At 37.0% G+C, this 20,619-nt stretch overlaps 1 long non-coding RNA gene and 1 pseudogene across 1 annotated transcript in view; one reads left to right on the top strand and one right to left on the bottom strand.

Moving 5' to 3' along the window:
- The window catches only part of LOC140624010 (uncharacterized), a 63,260-nt gene that overhangs the window by 20,776 nt on the left and 21,865 nt on the right, over window positions 1–20,619 (bottom strand). Inside the window, exons 2-3 of the long non-coding RNA XR_012023567.1 lie at window positions 10,602–10,662; window positions 5,833–5,928 (exon numbers count right to left, since the gene is read on the bottom strand). This is a non-coding gene — a long non-coding RNA (uncharacterized lncRNA). The remainder of the gene's footprint in view (window positions 1–5,832; window positions 5,929–10,601; window positions 10,663–20,619) is intronic.
- Window positions 6,143–6,610, top strand: LOC140623822 (large ribosomal subunit protein eL32-like; annotated as a pseudogene).

Genomic DNA, 20,619 nt, shown 5'->3' with positions numbered 1-20,619 from the left:
AAAATAAAATAAAATAAAATAAAATAAAATAAAAGCTATATCTGTCTGCTTTTGTCTGTATGTTTACATACGTCTGTGTGTATGTTATAAACATGTGATTTTTTTCTACCTCCAGATGGTATAGCCAAAATTAATTTGTAAGACCTCTATTTACTTGGCTTATATACAAATAAGTATTTATATAAATCAAGCCTATTCTCAGAAACATGGAAATTAATCCAAATATTTTCCAATTTCATTTGAAGATAATTTTCAATAAAAATATTTTTTAAGGTGGTTTAACTTTGTGAGCTTAATTTTAAAAGGCATATTACCAGCATTAATAATACATTTATTCTACCTAGGTTTACTAAAAGTCAAATAAGCTTATTATCTCTGTTACAGACTTTGTCAACAAGAGAAATAATTTAAAATAACGGTTAGCTGTTTAATGTCTCATAAAATTTTCATGACTAATCTAAACATAATTATTAAGAACAAGTAATTAGATATATGGAATTAAGATAAAAGTATATAAATGAACTTTCCAATGATAATCATGTTTTTTGGTGTGTTAACTTAAAAAGTTCCCATAATTTTTTTGGTAACTTGAAACTTTAATGTTATACTGAGATAAGTTAAATGATGGGTATTCATTAAATACCTAGATCATTTCCAAATAAGATAAAATACTGAAACATTAGTTATTGAATGCCAATGTATCTACTTTTGGCTTCTCATTACAAAGGAACTAAAAATATGGGGGTCAATCAATTAACGTGTCTTGTCTTACATTGAATAATTTGTGAAAGAATGTAATTCTAGAAATTATGAAAGGTATTTATAAATTTGCCAATTCAGAGAATCCTAGTGTAACAGACATCCACAATTGCTTACTTCTTAGTTTTCACCAGGAATAAAGGATTCTAGGAGCACCTGGGTGGCTCAGTCAGTTAAGCATCTGACTCCAGCTCAGGTCCTGGTTCATCTCAGAGTCCTGGGATGGAGCCCTCAGTGGGGAGCCTGCTTCTCCCTTTCCTCTCCACTTATGCTCTCTCTTGCTATCTCTGTCTCTCTCTCAAATAAATAAAAATAAATTCTTAAAAAAAAGGAATAAAGGATTCTAAGGGTAAGGAATTCTAATTAACACATATAATTAAAACTACTTAGAAATAACAAGATTGGAAGGAAACAATGTGTATGAAAAGTAGGTAAGAAAAATAAAATGAATCATTGCTCCAGAATGAGAAAAAAAAAAAAAAACTACAATAAATGTGAATGGATATAAATAGTTGTAGAAGTTTTGTTGGGAAAAAAATTTTACATGTAGTCAAGGTGGCTAAGAGTAGAATGGATTTATTTAAGGCTCTAAAATGAGTTTTAATATCAAAAGTACATCAGTGCAAATTTTATTCTCTCTCTGTTAGAAAGACAGTTTTTTTATTATTATTATTATTATTGGTCTGCTCTTGATAAGAGATTGTGAAAGGTTTTTGTGTTCTTTTACTTTTTGAATAATCTGTGTGAAAAGCAAAGATGTTGTCTTACCAAAATAACTTACTATGCTTCACATTGCCTTTATCAGGTCTTTAATCACTTAAAGAAACCCAGTTCTCCCAATATTAAGAGCTAAGTTTTGTTCACAACTCTGTAACCTTCTGTATTTGCCTTTAAAATCTTCTCTTAAAAATATAAATAAATAAATAAATAAATAAATAAATAAATAAATAAATAAATAAATAAACAAATAAATAAAATCTTCTTTTGTTGGGGCACCTGGGTAGTTCAGTGGTTGAGCGTCTGCCTTTGGCTCAGGTCATGATCCCAGGGTTGTAGGATCTAGCCCTGTGTCAGGCTGTCTGCTCAGCAGAAAGTCTGCTTCTCTCTCTGCCTCTGCTTCCCCTCCCCGATCATGCTCTCTCTTTCTCTCTCTCTCTCTCTCAAATAAATAAAAATAATATTTAAATGTAGTCTTTTTGACTTCAAAGTAACTTTGAGATTTCCCTGAGAATCCCTGAAAAATCTCAAAGGATTTATCTCTTATTTTGTACAGGAGAAATACTAAATTAATTAGGTTTATTTGCCATGTTAAATTACATGAGAAGCATTGCCAAATAAGTGATGATAAACCTTATTAGGTATGGGTGCATGTTATTGAAAATAACTATGCTAAAAAATTGTAAGAAATTCCTAAAAGTCTGATATGCCCTGATATAAGGTTAACAGTAGTATTTCCAGGTATTATCTTAAAATGTTATATATCACAGAAATAACCAAATTTCCTTGTCAGTTCCCTTATAATGAACTCTTATATGGATCTTTAACCCTGGGCATTTTAAAATCTTTTGTCATTTACAAACAGTTATTGTTTTATCCTGCCATTTTTTTTAAAGATTTTATTTATTTATTTGACAGAGAGAGAGAGATCATGTGAGAGCACACAAGCAGATGGACCAGCAGAGGGAGAAGGAGAAGAAGGCTTCCCACCGAGTAGGAGAGAAATAGCAACCCAACGGAAGTCTTCACATTCTGGCCCTTGTTGTTCATGATGGTAAGATAGCCCTTCACTATGCTTTAGTTAGGCAAGGAGATGTCTCTGCTATGGTCAGCAGCACTTGCTGCACTTAGATTAACATTTCTGGGGAAGTTGAGACTCAGCTACATAAGATCACTGAACAAGCTAGTTGGCTTAAGAAAGTGACTCCTTCAAAAGGGTTTTCCTTTGGCTTATTTGAGTCTGATTGATTTGGGTCTTGTGGACCATGACTATAAAGTACACTCCATACATTGGGAATGATCTTGCTCATAATAATCATAGGGCACCGTATTCTCTCAAAAACTTTAAATGCATGTTCACAGCTGCTAACCACCAAACAAATGACCTCCCTAAGAATAGAATATTGTAAAAGGGGAAAAAAGAGAATGACCAACTTAAAGAATGTGAACCCAACAGTGTGTGACCTGTGAATGACAAAGAGATTTAGCAAAAACTGCAAAAACTCCAGAGCAGTAACTGATAATAGTGCTAATGCCTTAGATTTTTTTTATCAAGTCTCTCAGACTAAGAGTCTGATCAAAAGTGGGGAATTGTTTTTTAAAAAGGACAACAGACCCGAAATAGAATTGTTCATGCTAAGCTTCATATCACCATACTAAGACTTAATTACAGTTCTGGCTCTGAAATGAGATTTTAACTCAGTCGATCAGGAATCACCTGATCAGGGACACCTGGGTGGCTCAGCAGTTGAGACTGCCTTCAGTCCAGGTTGTGGTTCTGGTAGTCCCAGAATCGAGTCCCACATCAGACTCCCTGCCTGGAGCCTGATTCTCCCTCTGCCTGTGTCTCTGCCTATCTCTCTCTCTCTCTCTCTCTCTCTCTAATAAATAAATAAAATCTTAAAAAAAAAAAAAAAGGAGTCACCTGATCAGCACTAGTTAGGTAATCTGCCTGAGAGACCTTTGCCATCCCCTAAAGGAGAGTAACCTTGCAATAACCAATCCGTTTTTTTTGTTTTGTTTTGTTTTGTTTTGGTCTACTATAACTTGTTCCTACTCCCTTCTGCTTACAAGTCTTTCATTTTGTAAAGCTCCTTGGGGTTTCTCTCTATTGGCTGGATTCCACGCTGCTCAATTTAAATCAATTTTTGCTCAAATAAACACTTAAAAATTTTCATATGCTTCAGTTGATCTCTTCACTGAAACATATACACCACCACCACCTCGAGGCTGGAGCTTTAAGTCTATGGTGCCTTGGTTCTTCTATTTCTGTCCCCAGCTCTTCATGGGAGTCACCTACTCCATGGCGACGGGTGGTACCATTTTCCCCCTTGTTGATGCTTCCAGTGCGGTTCCCCACCACTAGTTAATGTTCTCCCCACTTTTCCCACCTCATGTGCCCATTTCCTGCTCAGATCTTGAGTAATAGGACCTGTATGAAAATGCACTTCATCTGTATGAAATGCGTTCATTAGAACGAAACAAAGCTGAAGTCGTTCTGTTCACCAATGGGCATGGTTTGTTTCTTGATTACCCAGGGTACAGAAAGAACTCAAATTTCTGACCCCAAGGGATGAGACATAGAAGAGGCACGTTTTGATGAATGTGCAGGTGATTTGATGATGACTTTGTTGGGTGCCCACAGTAGTTAGCATGGAGCAGCTGAGGATAGTAAGAAGAGCAGCAGCTGGGAGAAGGGACTTCCCAAAAGTAAATGGCAAAGTAGAGAGAACCATCTATTTTGATTCCCACAAGATACCAAAGAGAAGAATTAATCCACACTCCAAAAAAAAAAAAAAAAATTCCCCCACTCCACAGTTTTGCCTGGGGCTAACTTTATTGATCCCTTAATAGCCCTTAATTTTTTTTTAAGATAGATTGATTGATTGATTGATTGATTGAAGTGAGAGAGAGAATACAAGGGTGGGGGGTTGCAGAGGGAGAAGCAGACCCCCTGCTGAGCAGGGAGCCCTATGTAGGACTCCATCCCAGGACCCTGAGATCATGACCTGAGCCGAAAGCAAATGCTTAACCAACTGAAGCACCCAGGTGTGCCCCCTTTCTAATTTTTTAACTCAGTATCCAATGACTTCGATTAATAAAATTTGTTGCTTTTTTTAAATGATTTTTCTTCAACTAAGAGCTTAATGCTTTCTTTGTTTCTTTTATTATATGTATTTCATAAGTAAAGATCCAAACAAAATTCACATTCTCCCTAGTGAGAATTTCCCAGATTAATATGCCTACATACAAAAGTAAGCTAGGGTACAGGTATAGAGCAGCTATTACACTTACTACCTGAGAACACTAATGTTTTTCAACTTGCATCTCATGCCATCTAGTGTTCTAATTTGGTTTTACAACTTGACACTACCAACAATTATGATTGCAGCTCTAAAAAACACAACTTCAAATTTCCAGTTTCCTGTTTAATGATTCTTTTTTTTTTCTTTTTTTTTTTTCCTGTTTAATGATCCTAAGGGAATTTCTCACATTATACCATCATGCAGTAAAAGCCTTCCAAAGAATGGTACTATATGGATACCTGGGTTTTCTTTAGAGTCAAAGCTAATTAAAAATACATATTAAAATAAAACATTTTTCTTATGATTCTATCAACCTCTATTCTTCTCTTCATGTAAGAACAAGAGCCATTCAAGTAAACTGAAAGTAAACTTGTTTGAAATCAGCATTACAAATGTCTTTGACCTTTCTCTACCAGAGTTTTCTTCCTATCAAACTGTTATCAGCCCCCTTTCATGTAATAAATTACAAAAAAAAAAAAAAAATCTGATTCTTTAATGGAGAGATAGAGAATAAAAGCCAAAGCCCACTTTTCTTTCTCCATGTATAGCAACAGTTTTTGAAACTCAACAAACAATTTTGTGCAATGTAATGTTCTAGCTTAATGAATCCATGGGGAAAAATTGACAAAATCTCTGCCTTTATGTTATTAGTTATATTCTTGAATACTCTAAGCATTACAGACTTGTATAGTTGGAAGACATCTTAGAGATTAGTTAATCCCATCTAGTTGTTTCATTTGTAATTCATTACTTACAAATAGGAAACACAAATTCAACTGGCAAAAACAGAAATGCACAAAAGCCTATCTTTGAGCATTTACAGTATCTTGAGTTTATAGCAAAGTTACACTTCTAACCATATCTGGTCCTTATTACATAAGAATAAACCCAGAGTTTGGACTCCAAGCCACAGATTTGCAATTCTCATCCCTGCCTTGTACTGGTCCCATCCATATTGGACCCCTGCCTGCCACCATCCTATGCTCTTCCCAATGAATCTATCCACTTTTCTAATCTGTCCTCAGCACTACGTTTTATGCTGAAAACCAACCTGCTTGAGTAGGGCCAGGATGCCTCAATGATTCCGGCTAGTCCTCCTTTAGTTGTGGGGTCGGATTCTGCTTCATATGAGGCTTTAGAAGGCTTCCTGATGAGAAGAAAGAATTCCTGTAATTCCTGTTTGAATAATACTGACCTACTCAGCTATTGAATTCACTTACCAGATCCTGGTAGTGATACTCCACAAACCACACTGTGCCTTGAATTTTCCTCATCAGGACCAACCATTGCACTTAGAGCAATAACATCGACTCCATTTAATTTTCCAATGGCCCCCTCTCTTCCTCGGCGCCACCTGCGGAGGTGGCAGCCATCGATTGCTGGGCATCATGGCTGCCCTCAGACCTCCAGTGAAGCCCAAGATTGTTAAAAAGAGGACCAAGAAGTTCATCCGCAACCAGTCAGATCCATATGTCAAAATTAAGCACAACTGGTGGAAACCCAGAGGCATTGACAATAGGGTAGGCAGAAGATTCAAGGGCCAGATCTTGATGCCCAACACTGGTTACAGGAGCAACAAGAAAACAAAGCACATGCTGCCCAATGGCTTCCAGAAGTTCCTAGTCCACAACATCAAGGAGCTTGAGGTGCTGCTGATGTGCAACAAATCTTAATGTGTAGAGATTGCTCACAATGTATCTTCCAAAAACTGCAAAGCCATTATGGAAAGAGCAGCCCAGCTGGCCATCAGAGTCACCAATCCCAATGCCAGGCTGCATAGAGAAGAAAATGAATAGACAGCTTATGTGCATGTCATATTTGTGTTAATAAAACCATAAAACTACCAAAAAACATAAATAAAAAATAATTTTCCAATGGCTTTCCAGTGTAATTAGGGTTCATTTGTATTATGAGATTTGCAAGGTATCAGCGCATAGGTGGTAACAGAAGTTAGGACAGTGGACACCATAGTCCCAGGATACAATGTACAGAATAGGAAGAGAAAATGTTCGGTATCTCTTTGAGTGCCCATCGTTCTCCCATTTTCAGGCCACGTGTTTCAGAAAAAGATATAAACAAAATCCCAATTCCAGGAGTGGGTATGTGATCCAGGTCTGGTAATTCCAAGCCCTCCCTTCTCTTGGCCATAGTGATTGACTCAAGGATGATCACAGAACCCAAGCAAGCCAGTAGAGTATACCTCAGACATCTACAAAGTTATCAGAAAACAGACATTCTCTGTTCCCCAGGATTGTTAGCTATAATGATAATGTAAGCCTAGAATGGTCAGTGATCAACTTTGCCACCACATGGGGCCCACAGTATGGAGAAATACAGTGCAGACGATTCTACTGACAATATTAGAGCCTATGAATCAGGCCCACTGTTAGCATTCTTGTTATTGCTTAGATTGGTCTGAGTTGGGTTTTGGTTCCTAGTAACTGAGTATAGAACCTCAATTAGCACCCATATTGTTGCTGTTGCATATGAAAAACAAGTACCAATAAAATAAATAACATATGAATGGCCAAATAAGTATAAAGAAAAACAAGGAAGCTAAAGAAAGCTAACAAAAATGACATACGGTTATGAAATATAGGATGGATCAGAAAGGTCATATGGTATGAAGATGAAGAAAAATTACTGGATTTGATAATGAGAAAATAACAGCTTACTTCTGAGGTAAAAGAGCTGTGGAGATGAGGCAGTAGGAAGGAGGGCTAACAGAAAGATTAAGAAAGCATAAATTGGAGCACCTGGGTGGCACAGTCCTTAAGTATCTGTCTGCCTTTGGCTCAGGTCATGATCCCAGAGTCCTGGGATCAAGCCCCATGTCAGGCTCCCTGCTCAGTGGGGAGTATGCTTATCCCTCTCTTCCCTGTTCCTGCCCTCTCTCTCTCAAATAAATAAATAAAAATCTTTTTTAAAAAAAAATTAAATATAATTTGTGGTGCCTGGGTGGCTCAGTAAGTTAAATGTCTGACTCTTGATTTTGGCTCAGGTCACGATCCCAGGATCCAGCCCCAAGTCAGCCTCCACAGTCAGCGGGGAATCCACTTAAGATTCTCTTCCTCTCCCTGGGCCCCTCCCCCAATTAGTGCATTCTTTCTCTTTGTCTCTCTCTCTCTCTAAAACAAATGAATAAATCTTTTTTAAAAAATTAAATACAATTTGAAGTTTAAATAAAAAACACAGAGAACATGAGGGAATTTACATCTAAGAGGGCTTGTATTTTCAGTGGATAACTCAGAAAATATTCTACTAATCAAACAGCATGTTGGGTGTGAAGTAATTCACAAATACACAGGTTTGATGCATTGATCATGGATAGTGAAAGAGGCAACAAAAGAGAAAGTCATTAGAGACGATGAAAAGAACATAATTGCAGGTCCTTAAATTCAAAAGAAATATTCTAATGAATAAAAACCCATTAGAGCAAAATCTAATTTCTTGCATAAGAATGAAAGGGAGAGCAGATTGTGAAGACATAGAACAGCTGAGCATACAAACAGGGGCAGAACCAACATTCAAAAATAATTAGCACAAAATTCATCCATGTTCACTCAAAAAGTTGGCATAAAGAGCCTACTATATACTAAACACTGTTTTAGGCAGCCAGAGATTCCGTAGAAAACCAACTAGAGGGATGCCTGGGTGGCTCAGTGGTTGAGTGTCTGCCTTTGTCTCAGGGCGTGATCCTGGAGTCCTGGGATCGAGTCCCACATTGGGCTCCCCATAGGGAGCCTGCTTCTCCCTCTGCCTATGTTTCTGTTTCTCTCTATGTCTCTCATGAATAAATAAATAAAATCTAAGAAAAAGAAAGAAAGAAGAAAAGAAAGAAAGAAAGAAAGAAAGAAAGAAAGAAAGAAGAAAGAAAGAAAAAAGAAAGAAAAAAAGAAAAAGAGAGAGAGAGAGAAAGAAAGAAAGAAAGAAAGAAAGAAAGAAAGAAAGAAAGAAAGAAAGAAAGAAAGAAAGAAAAGGTCGCCAGAGCCCAGGTCATGAAGAGCCTTGTAGGTGAGAAATACGGCTTTCACTCTCTATATCATATGGAAGGTACCAAACAGGGAAAGGCATAGTACCACCCATAAGTCAAAAAGATTGAGTTTCTATGTGTATGTGGAGGCAGGAGATAATATGGAAAATCTCTGTACCTTCCACTCAATTTTGCTATGAACCTAAAACTTTTTTTCTAAAATTTTATTTATTCATGAGATACAAAGAGAGAGAGGCAGAGACATAGGCAGAAGGAGAAGCAGGCTTCCTGTGAGGAGCCCAATGTGGGACTCTATCCCAAGACTCTGGGCTCATGACCTGAGCCGAAGGCATATGCTCAACCACTGAGCCACCCAGGTGCCCCTGGACCTAAAACTTTTGAAAAGCCTATTTTTTAAAAAGTACCTAAGATATAAAATAAAATAAAGTCAGAAAATTAACATCCTAAAAAACAAAAACAGGAATGGATTTTCCTGGTTACAGTGTGAAGCAAGGAGACCAATTAGGAGATTGCTACAGAAATTGAGGCAGAGATGGAGGTTTAATATATAGATGTGAATCCAGGCAGTAGGCAGGAATGGGATACATAAATTATCACCACATAGATGATATTTAAAACCATGAGACTGGGGGTGCCTGGGTGGTTCAGTTGATTAAGCATCTGCCTTTGGCCCAGGTCATGATCTCTGGGTCCTGGGATCAAGCCTGCGTCTAAATAAAACTCTTTTAAAATAAAATAAAATAAAATAAAATAAAATAAAATAAAATAAAATAAAGTAAAATACAATAAACCATGAGACTGGATGAGACAGTGGAGAGAGAGAGAGAGAAGGTCCAAAGCCTGGGATAGGGTAGCCAACATCTCAGAAGAAACCCTCTAAGAAAAACACACTTGTAAGTAACAAGGATTAAACAAAGATGGGGAGGTGGGGAGGGAATGCAAAAGGAATTAGAATGACTCTTGAGTCCTTTGTTTTCAATTAGTAAGTCTCTAGAGACAACTAGCAGTTGACTTTATACATTATAGTAATCATATTATCACTGACAGAAAACCATCGGGGATTTGTCTATGACAGCAGTTATAAAAGTTCAAATGAATTATATGACAAGAACTGAGGTATAATTGACTTATGCCAACTACGCCATTAACAACAGTTCTTTGCAGTTGCTTCTCTGTATTTGTTTTAAAAGTCCTCTTTCACACCTCCAACTATTATTCACCATAGTACTGACGGGTACTCATTATATATCATTATCACTGATGTGGAAACTTAAATGAATCCACTGCCCTTAGAAATAATGGACTTTTGGGGGATCCCTGGGTGGCTCAGTGGTTTAGCGACTGCCTTCAGCCCAGGGCATGATCCTGGAGTCCCGGGATCGAGTCCCACATCAGGCTCCCTGCATGGAGCCTGCTTCTCCCTCTGCCTCTCTCTTTCTCTTTCTCTTCCTCTCTCTCTCTCTCTCTCTCTCTCTCTCGCGCGCGCGCGCGCACTCTCTCTGTCTCTCATGAATAAATAAATAAAATCTTTTAAAAAAAGAAAGAAAGAATGGGCTTTTCAAAATCATTTCATGGTATAAATAGATAACTAATACCCTTCACACTTAGCACAATTCAAAACAGCTAAGAGGTGGAATCAACCCAAATGTCCATTGACAGATGAATGAATAAATAAAACATGGTATATACTTACAACTAAATATTATGCAGTCTTAAAAAAATAAGAAAATCTTGTCACATGCTTCAAAATGGAAAAACCTTGAGGGCATTATGCGAAGCCAAATAAGCCAGTCACAAAAGAACAAACATTGTATAATTCTACTCACATGAAGTATCTCAAGTAGTCAAAATTATATAAACAGGAAGTAGAAAGTTGGTTTCCAAAGGCTGGGAACAAGGAAGAGGAAAAATTAGTGCACGGTAGGTACACGGTTTCAGATTTGCAAAATGAAAACATTCCAGAGATCTTTTGCACAGTGATGTAAACGAATATACTTACTACTAAACTGCACACTTAAAAAGATGGCAAATCTAACATTATGTATTTTTGCAATAATAAAAAATAATAATAGTCCCCTTCAAACTGGCATCAGTTCTTACAATAAAGCAAGACTACAGATTTCCTTGCTTTCAATCTTGACAGGTAAATTTTTTTCATCCATCAAGCCCTCTATTAGTCTAATCAGGCTGCTGTAATAAAATACCACTCATCGGGTGGCTAAAACAAACAAATTTATTTCCCACAGTTCTGGAGACTAGGCAGTTTGAGATCGAAGTTCCAGGGCATTTGGTTCCTGATGAGATCTCTCTGAATTGCAAAGAGCCACCTTCTCACTAAGTCCTCACATGGCAGAGAGACAGGGGAGAATGAGCTTTCCCATGTCTCCTCTAGTAAGGACACTAATCCTATTGGATCTAGGCCCCAACCCTATGACCTCATTTAACCCTAATAACTTCTTTACCCCAAATACAGTCAATAATTTGTTATCATCTCCCCTATGGACTTCTACCTCTCTTTGATGAAACTGGCTAGTCTTTCCTCTTAAAAAAAAAAAAAAAAAGATTTTACTTATTCACAAGAGACTCACAGAGAAAGACGCAGAGACATAGGCAGAGGGAGAAGCAGGCTCCCTGCGGGGAGCTGGATGCAGAACTCGATCCCAGGACCCCAGGATCACAACCTCAGCCGAAGGCAGAGGCTCAACCACTGAGCCACCCCAGCGTCCCTGGCTAATCTTTTCAATAAAACTTTTTAAAGAAGTTATAATGAATGGCTATTTCACAGTCATATTTTGCGTTTTCTCTGGTCTACCCACTGAACTTTGAATAAACAACAAATGGTGTATGAAAGAAAAAGGAACTCATGAAACTTGACCTGTGTAAAAGGACCTTGATAAAAAGGATCAGTCTTCTTTACCACTGTTACATTGCCATGCCTAGTGCTATCTATCCACACACACGTCCACACATGTATTTATTTATGATATCAATTAAGGAGTGAAAAAATGAAGAAGATACTGATAACTGATTCGGACTAGTAACTCACTAATTAGATGATTTACCTGTGACAGTTCAAAATTCAACTATGATATGGCATCACAATTATAGGACCATATTTTATGAAGGTTTTACCTGTTGACTTCATTTGCTTCTATATTTTACTTTGTTCTAAAATGTGCCCATGACATACCAAAGATGAACAACATGGTGGATTGGGGCTGAAAAACTTCAGATGATGAAAGATTATTTACAAATATGGCAGTTTCCCAATGGTTCAGAGTGTTGAAATGCCCCATGTTCCTAGGAAACTCTTAGCACCACAAGAATGAAAGCACTAATCTGTGACACAATTATTAACTCATTTAACCCTCACAACAACCCTTTGAGGTAGGTTCTATTACTTAGGTAATAGCTACTGATATTTATTATATTTGAAATTAAAACTGAGAATTTCATAAAGCTCTCATTTTAAAATGATAGCTTTAAGACATTCGTGTAAAAATTAATAAACTTAAAAAATATAAATACAAGGGCACCTAGGTGGCTCAGTTTGATGAACATCTGCTTTGGGATCAGGTCATGATCCTGGTCCTTGGATCCACCCATGTCAGGGCTCTCCGCTCAGCGGGGAGCCTGCTTCTCCCTCTCTTTCTGCTCCTCCCCCTGCTCGCTCTCTCTCTCTCTCTCTCTCAAATAAATAAAATCTTTTACAAAAATAACAAATAAGTAAATATAAACACAAGTTACATATATTATATGAAAATAACTGCATTTCCCAAAAAACAACAAAAAAACGTAGTAAGGCAAGTGCCATTGTTTCACATTTTTACAAATCTCTGTAGTGGATGACACAAAGTTTTACCACCACTGCTTTGTATCACTTCAAATGACCAGTGCAAATGTCAACATGGTGAAAAAGGTAAATAGCATTTTAGTGTTATCACGAAAACAGTTTTGACCTCATAGATCCCTAAAAAGATTGAGGGGAAGCCCAGGAGCCTATAGACCACACTTTGCAAACCACTGCTCTATTTTTCCTGTATGTTACAATTACATTTTCCTAAATGATTGTTTCCTCCTGGTTGATTGTTCTCCATCACCTACAGCACAGAACTCCAACTTCTGAGCCAGCATCTATAGGATACATTATTCTGCGACATCAGTCTACCTTTTCAATGACACCTCCCCAAATCCCTCTATAGTCACCAAACCCTACTCTAGAAGCAGGTCTGATCTATACCCTGGATTCCCATTTTCCTCTCATGTTAATATTGCACTACTATTTCCTTATGGGAAACATCCCACCCCTTCCTCACTGGCCATAAAATCATAGCCAGCTGAAGAGCACCTTCCTCAGTAATGGCGCCCCCCTGACTATTCCCATCCACAGTAATTTGTTCCTCCTATACACTCAGCATTTATTTTCCACATCATTCTTTCAGCACTTTCTGCACTGTTTTTGTTGAAGATATCCTTTGGGGTTCTTTTTCACAAATTAGTCACAATTTTATAAGCCAATGCCTTGGCTCCTCAGTTCCCTCAGGGGTGAGACTGTGTGTAACAAACCTTTGTACCTACCACAATGGGAAGTACATAGGTCCCAAAATAGATTTTGGGTGAAAAGTTGTGGTTGCCCCAGTTAGCCTACTGAGAGCCAACTCCTGACAGTCCTCAAGAAATAATTTGCTATCTAATAATCATCAATGAATATCTTTTACAGAATGTCAAAATAGAAAAAAAATGGAACATAAATTTCAGCTACAATGATGTAGACTCCTCTAATAGGGTCCCTGGGACTACACTCTATGAGACAAACATTTCTTAAAAACTGTAAGCTTGACAAAGAACACGCACTTGTTAGTACAATACCCAATGGCCACTGCTCTTGATGACAATTCCTATTGTCCCAGCACAGTGGGGGAAAATAAAAAGACTAATTAGTGCTGATTGTGGTTTGTGTGCTCTTGACTACAGATCTTCTTGCTAACTGGATGTCTAAAAAGTGCTGCTGCTGGGTATATGCTGACAGCTTCCACTCTGTCTGAAGGTTTATTATAGAAGAAACAAAGAAAAGGATGCTCCAAGCTACTAAGTGCTGAAAATGTTTAGTCTCTTGCTCTCTAGGCAACAAGATTACACAGTATATTAAGCAAATTCTATTGAGAAGCCTTGAATGCTTTGAGGTTCTCATCATGGCTATTACAGTGAACACTGGAAGTGTGTTTTTGAGTCATCAAAAAATGATTTTATAAGCCTAGACTATTAGGTGAGCAATTAAGACAGAGAGAAATATTCTCCTGGCTGATTTTAGTTTCTCATAAATTAGCATTAGAAAATCACCATGTCAAAGGTTTGTAACCTCCATGTGAGGTCTACCCTGAAGTATCAAGTGAGTGAGCAAGATTAAGTATACAGAAGGCTTGAATGGGTATTGGAGGTAATAGGAGGAAAAGTATTGAGACAAACCTGAAGATGAAACCTTTACATCTGTCTGAATGTAAATTGATTTTTCTGATAAAGTATATACTCACACCCATATCCTCTTTTGTATAGCTACTATGAAACAGACAGAGATTGAGATGTCAGCAAATCTTTACCTAGGCTTTCAGTCTTATGTGTAAAAAGCTTCTTACACAGAATTGAGTCTGGCCCATTTCTTTATATAATGATCAATTCCTAAGGATGGATTGTCCAATTAAATAAAGATATCCCATTTAAATATATTCATTTATCTGTTAAAGACATACTTTTAAAAGGTTAATATTTTATAAATCTTAAGGAAATTATATTAATCTGCAAATAAGCCTAAAAGAGCCTCAGAGATTATTTACTCCAAATCATGTGATTTCATAAAGGGAAAACCAGAAGTTCAAAGAGGCTATGATTTTCCAAAGCCCTACAGGTAATTATAAATAGAGGTAGGACTAAAACCCAGGCTCATGGTTCTTGGTCCAGGACTCTCCAGCACACTGTCTCTTTCATATCACACCTGCATAATCACATATGCCTGGGGTGATGGTTATTACAAATGTCAGTATTTATTAACCACATTCTCAGTATTTCGTAAATGAATACAAATTTCAAAAATCTGACAACTGCAAAATGAGGAAATATCTTTCCTCTTTAACATAGTGCTACCTAAATTAGACTAAATTGGAAGAAATATTTGTCTGAATTAATAAAAGTCTGAATTAAAGTATTTTGTTTATAACATATGTCATCCCACACAGCATTTGGGGCTGTTTATGGAAGTATAACTGCTAAATACGAATAAAAATTTATCATCAGAACCACAAAGAAAAAAAGGTTGGAAGAAACAATTACAGACTCTAGAGATCTGGAGGAGGAGGGTGTGAAAGAGTTAGAGTATTTATCATGATGAATTTCTGACTATTGTTCAACTATCAATTTGATGAAAAGCTGCCTGACTAGCAAAATGGAAAGAGAAACATGGTCAGTTACAATTTGACATTAAGCACTTGGATAAAATACCATAATTCTCCAGGGAAAGTAAACATTTCCTACATCTCATGCTAAAATTAATTTCTCACATGGATCATATATCTCATCTACACCAATGAACAGCTAAGGCTATCTGTAAGTTTGTAATTTTCATAGCAATTAGTATAATTAGATTGAGTTTGTAATATTAGCAAATACCACATATATAAATCTAAAAACGAGTGTTTCTCAATATATTGTTGAGGTACCAGCATCATCAGAACCATGTGTTTGTCAAAAATGCATATTTCTAAGTGTATACCTAAATCTAAAGAATCTGAATTTCTATGGGGTGTCTGGGTGGCTCAGTCAGTTAAGCAGCTGCCTTCAGCTCGGGTCATGATCTTAGGGTCCTGATATCAAGCTATCAAGCCTCATGTCACGTCCTCTGCTCAGGGTAGAGTCTGCTCCTGCCTCTCCCTCTGTGATCTCTCTAGCTCTTACTCTCTCTCAAATAAATAAATGAAATCTTAAAAAAAAAAAAAAAAAAAATCCCAAGTGGGATTAAGAGTCTACATTTAACAAGTTCCAAAGTTGTTTCAAATGTACTCTAAAGTTTAAGAATCACTGACCTAAAACATTAAAGCTTTGATGAGCAACTCTCATTCTATAGGGATTCATGGAAAATTCCCACATGACACATGGCTACTATCTAATTCCAAATGCAACTTTCATGTCATTAAAAATACAGGAATCTGAAATCAACCATTGGTCAGAATTTCCCAATTGGAAAAAACAGATTACCACTATAGTTCAACAATAACTCTATCAACAGGGTTTGGGGGAATCTCTGGGTGGCTCAGCGGTTTAGCACCTGCCTTCAGCCCAGGGCGTGATCCTGGAGTCCCAGGATCGAGTCCCACATGGGGCTCCCTGCATGGAGCCTGCTTCTCCCTCTGCCTTTGTCTCTGCCTTTCTCTGTGTGTGTGTGTGTGTGTGTGTGTGTGTGTGTGTGTGTCTCATAAATAAATAAATAAAGTCTTAAAAAACAAAAACAGGGGTTTGGGAAAGTGTGTCAAGTAGATCATTCTAGGCTATAGAATGTAACCTTATAAAAGCAGCAATTTTGCTCAGTTGACTGCTACCCCCCCACCCCATGCCTAGAACAGGGCTGGGCTCATGGGAGACACTCAGTAAATATTTGTTCATTCATTCTTTGCCAAGGACCCAGTCAATAAGTATTCAAGGTTATTGAACATATATTTTAGCAATCAATTCCCTTTTAGAAAATGTTCATTTTCCTTTTAGGAAATTCTAGCACTGTCATATGAAGGCAAAATAGAATCCCTTAAAGTGACAATTTTTTCTAGTTGAGAACAGAGTAGAGAAATGAACGTTAAAGCAATGACTAATAATGATTTGTAATTAGCATTTTAAGGTCATATGCATAACAAGTAGATTTTTCTAATTTTATCATTATAATGTTTACATTAAAATTGATTCTAAAACAATGTGTTGCCTTAAATAAATACCTCACTATGGTCTTGTTTTCGTCTAACTTTTTATAGCTACCACAAAGGTCAAATTACAAGAGATCTTAGGGGTGAATGGTGACACAAATATAGCGCATATAAATTACTGAGGATTTTTTCTCATAGTTTCTCCTTTATGTCACAACAAAATAATGCTAAATTAGATGCCTAAGGTTTGTTATAAAACCCCCTTACAAAATAATGATAACTGCTGATATTAATGTTTCTATCATTTAGTTGAAAAGTATTTTGTTTTCCTGTGGAGATAAAATTAAAACCCCTCAGTTAAAGCAAGAAATTAAAGCAATAAATAAACCATGATACCATTTTATGGCATAAAAATTTCAAGCAAATTCTAAAAGATACTGTTGCCATGTACTAAGGGCAACATGTCTTCTTCCACATCTAAACATCACAACTAAAATACTCTGCCGGTCACATAAGGAAATAAAAATAGAATCATTCACAGGAGTATACACTGCTGTTAAGTGTAATCCTGAATGATTATAATGTTTATAATCTGATCGCTGGACTTAACTCCAATTTACATCTTAAAACACACTGGTTATGGCCACAGCAATACAAGCAGTTCCATCAGGCTAACAGACATATAAATATGGGATCAATCAAGGACAAAACAATTATCACTGAAATCACAAATAGAAAGAAAATGTCAGCTGCTCATGAAACCAAGTGAGGTAGAGTAACAAGTAATGACCAACAAAAATGGGTAACATCCCAAAAAAGTCCATCTCAATAACTGTAGACTTTATCAATCTGATATTAGCCCTGATGTATGATAATAAACAATTAACACAATTTTCTAAGATTTAGGACTATTTTGAAAATAGTTGTTACAAGATGTACTAACTGCTGTTAGTGCCGATGAATCTTGGCCAACACGCTGAGTTCTGGGATTTAGTAAAATAAATATGAAAAGCATTGCTCTAGTTCCCTTGCATAGCTATAACAAGTGAAAAATAATCTCTAAAGTAGGTTCAGAATTGAGTATTTATCACCTTTAAGAAAACAGTCAAAACTTTTACAGACTTGTGTTTTCATCCAGAGGTTTGTTTGTTTTCCAACAACAGATTATTGAAATGTGTTAAGGTTTTAAGAATTAAAATAGGGGTGCCTGGGTGGCTCAGTGGTTGAACATCTGCCTTTGGCTCAGGTCATGATCCCAGGATCCTGGGATCAAGCCCCACATCAGGCTTCCTGCATGGAGCCTGCTTCTCCCTCTGCCTATGTCTCTGCCTCTCTCTGTGTGTCTCTCATGAATAAATAAATAAAATCTTAAAAAAAAAAAAAAAGGCAAAAACACAACTTAAATGTCACCTCCTGAATAAATCCTGAAAGCTTTTAACAGTGAACTACAGTGACCTACACATTTTGTTCAAACACATACAAGAACATTAACTACTTTTATTGTGACTTATTTCCTATAGGTCATGTCACTAGACTCTTGAGTTCTCCGAAGATGGAGATCTCTCTGATTCATTCTGCTATCTTTCATGCCAATCACAGGTGGTGGGACAAGACAGATTGTCAATACATATTTGATGAATAAAATGTCCCTCATTAGTAGGTGAGAGGTAGAAAAGCCTTGTAACCACCGAGTTGTTTAATGCAAATATGTTTCCAAATTACGTCTGGGTAGACAATGAGTGAATAGTTAAAAACTATATTTTCATTAGTTTTTGAGACATACTTTCTACAACCTTGTTTTCTCAACCTATTTGCTCTACCATTGATTTAAGACCAGTCTAGAAGAATTCTACTCCTAAACTATGACATATTGCCAATTTCTATCATCCAAATTCATGAAGTATGGGTATTTCTAAAGGGAAAAAAGATACTAAAAATCGGAATGCCAAAAAAAAAAAAAAAACATAAGTAGCTATTTTCCTTTAATAATCAGAATAATCCGATTTAACAACCTATTCAATACATTTTATCCTGTCACTATGGAAATATACTTGAATAATCTTGCTCAAGCAAAAACTCCAATGTCATGAAAATAAATTTTTACAAAGAGTTTAAAAAGCAGATGTTTTTAAAATTCCAAACATTAGTGTACATCTTTTACAAAGTTTTAACAAAACATACCAAAAAGCAAAAACAAAAAAAAACAAACCCATACCAAGTAAAACTTCCATTAAAAGGAAGGAACAAAAAAAAAAAAAAAAAAGGAAGGAACAAATAGTTATCACTGCCCTCTTGTCCTCATTCATCTCTCCTAGCCTTAGGAAAAGATGCATTCTCATGGAAATTACACACGTTTTCAAAAACTACAAAGCAATGACACAGTAACAAGATAAAAAATGTTTCTCTTCTCTACTGAAATCAAAAGGCAGTTGATTTCCTATACTTCCATGATGTTTTTCTACCTAAGATCATTGCTCTGATAATTTCAACAATAACAACAGTATTAATAATGTTTCAAGAGGTGATATTCTTTCTGGAGATTGTTTTTATTATAGGGTTTCCCCACACCAAGAGCAGCAAATGATCTCTCCACCATCCCTGAAACAATCACAGTTTAGGAACCAGCCAACGAGTACCAGAGAGGGCTCACATGGAATTGGTAGGCTTCATTTGGCCCTCATAGTCACTTTTGTGACAGTAGATGTTCAAACAGGAAGAAAGAACAACCACCAAACCCATGAAGTCCACAGGAAAAGAGAAAATACTCAGTGATTCCTGAGTGTGTGTGTGTCTAAAAGCAGTAGCCACCAGGCCTGGTAGAGGCCTGGCAGAGGGGTTTCTTTGAGGGCAGAGTGAAAGGTCAACGTGATTGGCATAAACTAGCAAAATTCAACCGAGGGGAGAATGGGAATAAGGAACCCACCCACCCCCTGGAATTAATTAGAGTAGATATAGTATCCTGTCTCCAGTTGAAGAACTGGTTGTGGTCAACCCACCTGCTGATTCTTCTCCCCTCCCCTTTGGAAGGCTGTGAAAGCAGCCAATCAGGAGCAGTTACAAGAGACACCCACTTCCACTGCCAATCAATTGTTTGTCAGCGTGAGAACCGCCCCCTCGCTCCTGACTTTTCACTCAGGGTTAATAACTGATGATTATTTGGTCGCTGGTGAGTCCTGTAATTGCTACCTCCTCCTTCTCTTTCGTATTTGCATTTCAACTGCCTTCCCCCAACACTGAAATGGCTCATGGCTTCGTTTGCCTGACGTTGTGTAGATACAGGTACTTCTTCATAGTCAGTCACTACTTACCATCTGTGTCTTCCTTCGAGGAAGGAAGGGTGCCTGGGTAATGTCCTCCTCTTCTGACAGATGCTCTAAAAATAATCGGGCGATTTTTTCTTTATAAGCATGAGTGCTTATAATACCTACATGTAAAATATATACAAAGGTGTGTGTGTGTGTGTGTGTGTGTGTGTGCGTGTGTCTGCCTGCAATCTGATCATATGTGCCTTTTCTTTCAAGCTGTTTGGTTGGGGATCATTCAGCTTGAAATGGTTTTACAAACAGCATAGTCTCATTTTGACTAAAGACGATAATGTTAGTTCCATCTGTAAAGGAAGCTCTTAAACTGCAGCATATTTATATATTGAGCCTTGATAGCTGGGAAAGTCAAAGTGTGGGCTTCACCAACAAATGTGATTTGCCAAGTACTTTCACAATATTTGAGACACTAAATCAGGCACTTCCTTCAGCCAGAAAAATGGCAGTCTTTCCCTTATCGGGTTTATATTCTAACAGATATCACCATCTGCTATTTATTCTTTATTTTGAACATGGTATCACAGAGACACAACAAGTTTTAATGAATTTGTAAGATTTTAGAGTTAACTTATTCCATCCAGGGAGCTAGGAAATTTTTAGAGAAAAAGAGATATCTAAAAATT

The sequence above is a fragment of the Canis lupus genome, chromosome 33, assembly GCF_048164855.1.
Source record: "Canis lupus baileyi chromosome 33, mCanLup2.hap1, whole genome shotgun sequence".
Lineage (NCBI taxonomy): Eukaryota > Metazoa > Chordata > Mammalia > Carnivora > Canidae > Canis > Canis lupus.
The sequence above is the reverse complement of the archived record's forward strand: the minus strand, read 5'-3'. Positions and strand labels throughout refer to the sequence as shown.